Source organism: Gracilinanus agilis, chromosome 3 (assembly GCF_016433145.1).
Source record: "Gracilinanus agilis isolate LMUSP501 chromosome 3, AgileGrace, whole genome shotgun sequence".
NCBI classification, from domain to species: Eukaryota; Metazoa; Chordata; class Mammalia; order Didelphimorphia; family Didelphidae; genus Gracilinanus; species Gracilinanus agilis.
In genome coordinates, this window is record NC_058132.1 from 180,339,076 (window position 1) to 180,348,686 (window position 9,611).

Here is a 9,611-nt window from a genome sequence, read left to right on the forward strand (position 1 = left end):
TGGGAGAAGAGGAAGTGTCAGTGGAATTTGAAAAAGGAAGTTAAATAATATCTTCTCTCTTAGTTCCAATTTCTTCATCTGTAATGTTGGGACTATAATATAAATTATCAGTTTCAAAGGAAAATTGTAATTGAAATTACTTTGTAAACTATAAAGCAATGTATATGTGAGGAGTTGTTATTGCATTCTCTAATTTTGCACAGAAAGTTTAAATTCTGGTTGTCATGCTCATATTTTCCCATTCTTAATGAATACATTCCAAAATTTTGATCTGTACTTGAAGAAAATTCTGCCTTTATGTCTAATCTTTGTTCTGCCAGGCTAGTCATCCTGGGCTTTTCCTTGTCTCACCCCACACATCCATTCATTCAGTTGATAAATTGTATTGCCTTTATCATTATAATATATTTTTCATTTCTCTGTTCTGTGACACTTACATACCTTAGTTGAAGCCCTTATCATCTTTTCACTAGATTGTATTACAGTAGCTTTCTAAATGGATTCCCAACTTTTTGGTCTCTCCTCTTTCACACTCCCTCCTTCCTCCATACAGGTAGCTGCTCAGTTGATCTCAGTATATTGGTGATCATATTACTCTCCTAAAGAAGCAGCCACTCAAGTGATTGAATTTTACCTGTGGGATAAAATATAAACTCCCTTTATTTGGTTTTCAAAGCCCTTTATGATCTGTATCCAGCCTTTTCTAGGATTATTTCCTTCATGAACTCCACTTTTCAACCAAACTGGTCTCCTAGGTGTTCCTTGCAAATGACATTCTATTTCTTGCTTGATCCTTTGTGTAGGCTATACCTATGCCTGACTAAAATCTAAAACTTTTGCTGGACCACAGGTGCTAGAACACTACACCAAACCATTTCTAAGTTAATGTAAATTTTTAACTTAAAAATATTTTTTTAAGAAAATAAATGAACAAGCTAAGACCCAAAGAGGTCAGTTAATTCCCCCAAGGTTGAGGAGGGAGGTAAGGTATATTCACAAATAATTGTAATACTGTAAGGTAGGTAGAAAGGTAAATGCTATACAAAGATTACTTAAGTGAGTCAGTGACATAATCTGGACTAGAACTCAAAATTCTGGCTCTTAGGGGGCAGCTGGGTAGCTCAGTGGAGTGAGAGTCAGGCCTAGAGACGGGAGGTCCTAGGTTCAAACCCGGCCTCAGCCACTTCCCAGCTGTGTGACCCTGGGCAAGTCACTTGACCCCCATTGCCCACCCTTACCACTCTTCCACCTATGAGACAATACACCGAAGTACAAGGGTTTAAAAAAAAAAGACAATGTCTTTACATACATGAGGGTCCTTGGAGAGTTTAAAGGGATATATAATCATGTCTTCAAACAGACAAATAATAATCATGTAGAAGAAATTGTATTACCTTTATCATTAAAATATATTTGTCTTGTTTTGTAATGTTCTATTGACTAAAACTAGGATCAGTGGGTAGCAGTTCTGGAGGAAGGAAGATTTTAAGTCAATATAACAATACTTTGTAACAACTGGAGCTGGCAATAGAATGTCTGCAGGTAATATGACAAGCTCCTTATTCACTGGAGGTATTCAAGAAGAGTCAGAATTCAGATATACTACTGGAAAAAATTCCTGCATTGAGCAATATTCATGCATTTGAGGAAAGCCTGTATTCTAAAAATTATTTAAATCTGTGGCTCTGGCAATGTATTATAATCAAAGAATGTCTTATAGCAGACCTTTCCAACATAAAGGCATGAATGAACATTCATGGTATTACAATTGTTTTCAATGAATTAATGAAGAAAGCATTTATTAAGCACTTCTGAGTTTCATATATATGCAAACATGTGCAAACACTATAACAAATTCTGCATATGCAAATACAAAAGCAAAGACAGTCTCTTCCTTCAAAGAATCTACATTCCAGAAATAGGTATTGAGGTGGCAGAGGTGCAGTAGTTCTATAGGGGAATATAGCGTGGAGTAAAGTAAATCTAGACTAGAGTTATGCAGAAATATAATGGACCACATGAAGCAGAACTAACTAAGATTGTTCCAGGCAGCAAATCAGTTGTCAGGAAGATGGCTAAGAAGTAAAGGAAAGTAAAAGTAGTTGGTAATTATAATAAGTGCATGAGTGCCTACTTTACAGAATATCAGTTAAAAAGAAACTGTGAAAGTTCTGTGGTATCACTAACTAATTATGTAATCATTCAGTAAATATATCATAATTTGAGATTTTGATATACATGTTGACAGTCATGTAATACAAAGGTGTTAAATTCCCTTCCAGGTAAGAACCAAGTTAAACTGTAATTCCAGTTCTTTGCCACCACAAAAAGAGCTGCTAGAAATATTTTTGTTAAAGTAGGTCCTATCTTTAATCTCTTTGGGATATAGACCCCGTAGTGGTACTGCTGGGTCAAAGGGTAGTACAATTTTATGACTGCTAGATTACGTTTTTACATATTTTCCTTGACATAATTCTAGGGCACAGGTTTATGTAAATTATTATTCTAGGACTCATTTAAAGTTTTTAAGGTATTGATGAAATAAAATTAAATGAAATGTTGTGATGCTGCACCTACTTATACTAAGGGTATTTTACTTTTGAAGGCTTGGTTGAAGAAACATTTTGATTCAAATCCACAAACTGCTTTTAGTGTGGAACACAAACTATACATGACTTCTTTTAATCATCTCTTTGAATCAAATGAACGCAAGAATACAGAGACAGAAGGAAAAATGATGGAATAAATTTTAAAAAGCAACAAGATTGAATGACATAAGTTCAACTTGGCAAATAGGAAGCTCTTAAAATGCTTTTACATATTTATTTTTGTACATTTAGTTTATAATTCATTCAGTTAAAATAATATTACATTTATAAATAGTTTAAAATTTTTAATCTTTAAAATTAATTTGACCCTCCCAGTTGCTTCCATTGAGAAAAAAATTTAAATCCCTGAAAAATAAATGTCGTAATATGTAGCTGCATACATCCAGCAAAACAAATTCCTACATTGACCATGTCTGAAAATGTATATTTTTTTCTGCATTTTAAGTTCATTGTCTTTCTGTCAATCCTTTTTTTGGATGTGTGTTCTATCACTGATCAGAGTTCTAAAGAAAATGATATATATAATCTTTTCCCTCCAGTTATAGATTTCTACTGATTTTAACTATTACTGCTAATGATTCATCCTGTGCTATTATACACTTTACAAATATCATATAATTTAATCTTTATAATAACCTTAGAACTAGGTATTGATTCTCACAACAATCCTGGGAAATGAATGCTATTAATTTTTTAAAAAAGAATCTGGTCTAGACATATTATTTATTTTTTATTTCTATTTTTATTTTTTATTCAAAGATATTTCATTTTCCCAATTACATGTAACCATAATTTTCAACATATATTTTCCAAAATTATATTATTCAAACCATCTTCTTCCCTACACCCATTCAGGGATGGTAAGCAATTTGAGCCTATGTGTATTATTATATAAAACACATTTCCATATTGGTCATTGTTATAAGAGCAAACTGATACAAATCCCAAATCCCAAAGTAAAACCATAAATAAACTGATGTGAGAATATGCTTTGATCTGCATCCCACTCCAACAGTTCTTTCTCTGGAAGTGGATAACATTCCTACTCATAAGTCCTTCAGAATTGTCCTGAATCATTGTATTACTGAGAATAGTAAAGTTTTTCACAGTTGATCATCATACAATATCTCTGTTGATGTGTACAATGTTCTCCTGGTTCTGCTTATTTTTGCTCTGTTTCAATTCCTGTAGATCTTTCCAGCTTTTTCTGAAATCATTCTGCTTATTATTTCCTATAGGACAATAGTATTCCATCACCAACACAATTGGTTTAGCCCTTCCCCAATTGATGGACATCCCCTCAATTTCCAATTCTTTGCCATCACAAAAAGAGCTGCTAGAAATATTTTTGTATTAGTATGTTCTTTCCACTTTTTTATGATCTCTTTGGGATACAGACCCAGTAGTGGTATTATGGTATTAAAGGATATGCCCAGTTGTATGGCCCTTTGGACATAGTTCCAAATTGTCCTCCAGAATGGTCCAATCAGTTCACAATTCCACTAGCAATGCATTAGTGCCCCAATTTTGTCACATCCCTTCCAACTTTTAGCATTTTGCTTTACTATCATATTGGCCAATCTAATAGGTATAAGGTGATACTTAAGGGTTATTTTAATTTGCATTTCTCTAATCAAGAATGATTTAGAACATTTTTGCATATGATTATTGATAGCTTTGATTTCATCATCTGAAAACTGTTCATATCCTTTGGCCATTTGTTAATTGAAGAATGATTGTTATTCTTATAAATTTGACTTGGTGCTCTCTTTATCTTAGAAATTAGACTATTACCAGAAAAATTTATGGTAAAACAAATTTTCCCAGTTTGTTGTTTCCCTTCTAATCTGGGTTACATTGTTTTTGTTTGTACAAATCCTTTCTAATTTAATCTAATCAAAATTATCCATTTCACATTTTATAATGTTCTCTATCTCTTGTTTGGTCAAAAATTCTTCCCTTCTCCAAAGATCTGACAGATGAACTATTCTTCATTCACCTAATTTACTTATGGTATCCCTCTATATCTAAATCATAAGCACATTTTGACCTTATTTTGGTATATATAGAATGTGAGATTTTGGTCTGTACCTTTCTACCATACTGTTTTCCAGTTTCTCCAGCAGTTTTTGTTAGTGAGTTCCAAAAGCCGGGGTCTTTTGGTTTTACAAACATCAGGTTGCTAAGGTCATTTACCCTCTATATTGTGTGTCTAATGTATTCTATTGAACTACCATCCTATTTCTTAGCTGGTTCTAGACTCTTTTAGTGATTACTGCTTTAAAGCACAGTTTGAAATCTAGTACTGCTAGACTTCCTTCACATATTTTTCATTAATTCTCATGTTATTCTTGACCTTTTGTTCTTCCAGATGAATTTTGTGACTATTTTTTCTAGTTCTACAAAATAATTTTTGGTAGTTTAACTGGGATAGTACTGAATAAGTAAAGTAATTTAGGTAGAGTTATCATTTTATTATATTAGCTCAGCCTACACATGAGCAATTAATATTTTTACATTTGTTTAGATCTGACTTTATTTGTGAGAAAAGTGTTTTATAATTGTGTTCATTTAATTCCTGCATTTGTCATGGCAAGTAGATTCCCAAGTATTTGATATTGTAGAGTTATTTTAAATATAATTTCTCTTTCTATCTCTTGCTACTGTACTTTCTTGGTAAAATATATAATACTGCTGATTTATTTAAATTTGTTTTGTATCCTGAAACTTCAATAAAGTTACTAATTATTTCAGCAAGTTTCTTAGCTGATTCTTTAAGATTTTCTAAGTGTACCATCATATCATTTATAGTGATAGTTTAATTTCCTTATTGCCTACTTTAATTCCTTAAATTTCTTTTTTCTTTTTTTTTATTGCTATTAGCATGTCTAGTACAATATTAAATAATAGTGGTGATCATAGGCATTCTTGCTTCACACCTAATCTTATTGGGAAGGCTTCTGACATCTTCATTACAAATGGTACTTGCTGATGGTTTTAGGTAGATACTACTTAGCATTTTAAGAAATGGCCCATATATTTGTATGCTTTCTAATGTTTTTAATAGGAATGGATGTTGTATTTTGTCGAAGGCTTTTTCTGCATCTGTTGAAATGAACATGAGATTTCTGTTCTTTTTGTTATTGATATAGTGAATTATGCAGATAGTTTTCCTAATATTAAAGCAGTCCTGCATTCCTGATATAAATTCCCCTAGACATAATGAATGATCCAATATATTGCTGTGGTCTCCTTGCTAGTATTTAAAAATTTTGCATCTATATGCAATGGCACTATGGAATTCTGCGATACAGCTTTAACCCCCCTCAGGATCATGGATGTTACAATATCCATTAATGAAATTGATCTATACTTTTCTTTCTCTATTTTTGCTCTTCCTAGCTTAGATAATAATACCAATATTTGTGTTACAAAAAGAATTTGGTAGGATTTCTTCTTGCCTATTTCCCCAAATCATTCGCATAGTTTGGGGATTAATTGTTCTTTATATGTTTAATTAGAATTCCCTTGTGAATCCATTTGGCCCTGGGACATTTTCTTAGAGAGTTCATTGATGGCTTATTTAATTTTTTTTATTATATGGGAATATTTAATTATTCTATTTTCTCTTTTGTTAATCTGGGCAATTTATATTTTTACACATATTCATACATTTCACTTAGAATGCTGGATTTATTGGCATATAGTTGGGCAAAAAAAAACTCCTTATGATTGCTTTAGTTTCCTCTTCATTGGTGGTGAGTTTACTCTTTTCATGTTTGAGAATGATTATTTGATTCACTTTCCTTTTTTTAATCAAATTAAACAATGCTCTATTTTATTTGTTTTTTTGTACAACCAACTTCTGGTCTTATTTATTAATTCAATGGTTTTGTCACTTTCTCCTTTAATTTTCAATATTTCCAATTTAATCTTTAATGAGGGATGTTTAATTTGTTCTTTTTTTGTTGTTTTTTTGGGGGAGTGTTGCATGCCCAATTCATTGATCTGTTTCTTTCTCTATTTAATTGAAGTAAGTGTTTAGAGATATAAATTGTCCATTAACTACTACTTTGCTTTGATTCCATAAATTCTGATATATTGTTTTCTCATTGTCATTTACCTTAAAGAAATTATTTATTGTTTCTGTAATTTGTTCTTTGACCTACCCCTTTTTATATAGCATTAGATTATTTGGTTTTCAATTAATTTTTATTTGTCTTTCTATGTACCCTTAGTGATCATAATTTTATTGTGTTATAATCTAAAAATAATGCATTTACTAATTCTGCTTTTCTGCATTTGGTTTTGAAATTTTTACGCCTTAAAACATGGTCAATTTTGTGAAGTAGAATATACTGTTGAAAAGAAGGTATATTCCTTTCTATTTCCATTAACCTTTCTTCAGAGATCAATTTGTTCTAACTTTTTAAAAACTTTATTCACATTGTTCACTTTTTTCTTGTTTATTTGGGTATTTTTGTTCAATTTTTCTATATCTGAAAGATAAAAGTTGAGATTCCCCACTGTATATTTTTTTTATTTTTTATTTTTTTTGTTTAAACATTTATTAATAAATATTTTTAACATGGTTATATGATTCATGCTCCTACTTTCCCCTTCACCCGCCCGCACTCCCCCCACGCATGGCCAATGCACATTTCCACTGGTTTTGTCATGTGTCCTTGATCAAGACCTATTTCCAAATTGTTGGTGGTTGCATTGGTGTGGTAGTTTCCAGTCCACATCCCCAATCATGTCCACCCCGACCCATGCGTTCAAGCAGTTGCTTTTCTTATATGTTTCCTCTCCTGCAGTTCTTCCTCTGAATGTAGGTAGCGTTCTTTACCATAAATCCCTCAGAGCTATCCTGGGTCATTGCATTGTTGCTGGTACAGAAGCCCATTACATTCAATTTTACCACAGTATATCAGTCTCTGTGTACAATGTTCTTCTGGCTCTGCTCCTTTCACTCTGCATCAGTTCCTGGAGGTCTCTCCAGTTCGCCGGGAACTCCTCCAGTTTATTATTCCTTTTAACACAATAGTATTCCATCACCCACATATACCACAGTTTGTTCAGCCATTCCCCAATTGAAGGACATCCCCTCTTTTTCCAGTTTGTTGCCACCACAAAAAGCGCAACTATAAATATTTTCCTACAAGTCTGTTTATCTATGATCTCTTTGGTTTACAAACCCAACAATGGTATGGCTGGATCAAAGGGCAGGCATTCTTTTATAGCCCCTTGAGCATGATTCCAAATTGCCAGCCAGAATGGCTGGATCAGTTCACAACTCCACCAGCAATGCATTAATGTCCCAATTTTGCCACATCCCCTCCAACATTCATTACTCTCCCCTTCTTTCATTTTAGCCAATCTGCTAGGTGTGAGGTGATACCTCAGAGTTATTTTGATTTGCATTTCTCTAATTATTAGAGATTTGGAACACTTTCTCATGTGCTTATTGATACTTTTGATTTCTTTACCTTAAAATTGCCTATTCATGTCTCTTGCCCATTTATCAATTGGGGAATGGCTTGATTTTTTATACAATTGCTTTAACTCCTTATATATTTGAGTGATTAGACCCCTGTCAGAGTTTTTCGTTATAAAGATTTTTTCCCAATTTGTTGTTTCCCTTCTGATTTTGACTACATTGTTTTTGTTTGTACAAAAACTTTTTAGTTTAATATAATCAAAACCATTTAATTTACATTTTGTAATTTTCTCTAACTCTTGCTTGGTTTTAAAATCTTTCCTTTCCCACAGATCTGACAGGTATACTATTTCATGTTCACTTAACTTATTTATAGTTTCCCTTTTTATATTCAAGTCATTCATCCATTCTGAATTTATCTTGGTGTAGTGTGTGAGATGTTGATCTAAACCTAATCTCTCCCATATTGTTTTCCAAATTTCCCAGCAGTTTTTGTCAAATAGTGGATTCATGTCCCAAAAGTTGGGCTCTTTGGGTTTATCATACACTATCTTGCTGATGTCATTTACCCCAAGTCTATTCCTCTGATCCTCCTCTCTGTCTCTTAGCCAGTACCATATTGTTTTGATGACTGCTGCTTTATAGTATAGTTTAATATCTGGTGCTGCTAGGCCCCCTTCCTTCACATTTTTTTTCATTATTTCCCTTGATATTCTTGATCTTTTGTTATTCCAAATGAAATTTGTTATAGTTTTTTCTAATTCAGTAAAGAAATTTTTTTGTAGCTTGATAGGTATGGCGCTAAATAGGTAAATTAATTTGGGTAGAATTGTCATTTTTATTATGTTAGCTCGTCCTACCCATGAGCAATCAATGGCTTTCCAATTGTTTAGATCCAGTTTTATTTGTTTGGAAAGTGTTTTGTAGTTGTTTTCATATAATTGCTGTGTTTGTTTTGGTAGGTAGATTCCTAAGTATTTTATATTGTCTAGGGTGATTTTAAATGGTGTTTCTCTTTCTACTTCTTGCTTCTCTAGTGTGTTGGAAATGTATAGGAATGCTGATGATTTATGTGCATTTATTTTGTATCCTGCAACTTTGCTAAAGTTGTTGATTATTTCTATAAGCTTCTTAGTTGATTCTCTAGGATTTTTTAAGTATACCATCATATCATCTGCAAAGAGTGATAGCTTAGTCTCCTCCTTGCCTATTTTGATACCTTCAATTTCTTTTTCTTCTCTAATTGCAACTGCTAGTGTTTCTAGTACTATGTTGAATAATGGAGGTGATAATGGGCATCCTTGTTTTACTCCTGATCTTATTGGGAAGGCTTCTAATTTATCCCCATTGCATATGATGTTTGTTGATGGTTTTAGGTATATACTGTTTATTATTTTTAGGAAAGGTCCTTCTATTCCTATACTTTTCAGTGTTTTCAATAGGAATGGATGCTGTATTTTGTCAAAGGCTTTTTCAGCATCTATTGAAATGATCATGTGATTTTTGTTTGTTAGACTGTTGATATGGTCAATTATGTGGATGGTTTTCCTAATGTTGAACCA